We start from the raw sequence: 1,707 nt of genomic DNA on the forward strand, positions 1-1,707 counted from the left end.
ATCTACAGAATAAGTAATCTGAGTTCATTGTGTTAAATAGTTTACGTTAACAGATTCATTGAAAGTTTTCTTTAAACAGCGAACTCTTAGAAAACATGGTAGAAGTATTTCTTCTAGAGTGTTGGTAGAGTACCATGATTCTCTGGAAGCTTGATCTCTCACTATTCTGAACATTTTTCCCCTCCACCGCTGACCCTTATTTCAGTCAGGGCCCATTACTTTCAGTGGATGGGCTGGACTTGTACTTCATAGAGAAAGTCTTCCTGCATCTCATTAGCTTTTCCTTCTTTTTGTACAATGAAAATAGCACCTCACCTCCATTCAAGGGTCAACCTCTCCCATTATATTCTGGGTCCTACCTCTCCACTGATTTCAGACTTTACCCCTTAACTTGTCCATTTCTTTGCTTTGGACTTAGATCTACAATTAAATTCATTTAATGCTGAACGTCAGCCTTTCAGTCAAAGTTCCCTCAAGGCATAGTGTTTGGTTGGTGAGAGTTAATCACCTATTTTCTCAAAATGGGTAATATATGCTGAGTTCTTACAAATTTGAAACTGTTTTGTTTCCTCTTAGATGTGAAAGACATCTTGGCCGTATATAAAATCTCTGGCTTATTTTCACTTCCCTTAAATTTAAAGACTGTCCCGTCAGCATCTGGGATTGTTTGTAGCTTTAGAAAAGTTTGATGCCTGCCCAGCCTCATTCCACCATAAGTGAATAGGTATTTCCACCTGCTCACCCTAAATATTCTTTCTTTATTCTAATCACTTTATTTTTTTTTAATTTTATTTATTTATGATAGGCACACAGTGAGAGAGAGAGAAGCAGAGACATAGGCAGAGGGAGAAGCAGGCTCCATGCACCGGGAGCCCGACGTGGGATTCGATCCCGGGTCTCCAGGATCGCGCCCCGGGCCAAAGGCAGGCGCCAAACTGCTGCGCCACCCAGGGATCCCTATTCTAATCACTTTAGAATATGCCTGGATGCTGACTTTTCTAAATCAGTTTTCCATGGTATATGGTGAGCCCTTCAAACATGTAGAGTCATGCTTTATTTTTAGAAAAGTTTCCTTGAGTTGAATTTTCAAATATTTGTTCTTTGTTTGGTTTTCTTTTGGGGAGAACCCATGTGTATACATATGCTTGTGTTTTATTCCTATAATTTTGTCTCTAATCCTTTTTCTTTCTATATTTCTTGTTCATTTTCTTTTTATTTTTTAAGATTTTATTTATTCATGAGAGGCACAGAGAGAGAGGCAGAGACATAGGCAGAGGGAAAAGCAGGCTTCTGTGAGGAGCCTGATATGGGACTTGATTCCAGGACCCCGGTATCACAACCTGAGCCAAAAACAGACACTCAACCACTGACCCACCCTGGTGCTTTTCTTATATCTACCTTGTTCCCTACTGTGCTTTCAATGGTATCTACTTTTCTTGTGTTCTCATTTTTTAGTCTTTAACTTCTGAAAAATGTTTTTCTTTCATGATTTCTGCCAAACTCTAATTCACATCTTCCTTTATTCATCATCTCCTGTTGCCCAGTCCTGAGTCATTGCATTTTTGTTTTGTATACCTTCATTAATAAGTAGTATTCCATTAAGTTTTTTATACATGCAATGTCGATATTAAAATTTTTATCTCCTTCTTAGCAATATTTTTCTGGTGCATTTCATTTGTCTATAGAGGAAAATTTCCTATTCTTTTT

The sequence above is a fragment of the Vulpes vulpes genome, chromosome 12 (assembly GCF_048418805.1).
Source record: "Vulpes vulpes isolate BD-2025 chromosome 12, VulVul3, whole genome shotgun sequence".
Classification (NCBI taxonomy): Eukaryota; Metazoa; Chordata; class Mammalia; order Carnivora; family Canidae; genus Vulpes; species Vulpes vulpes.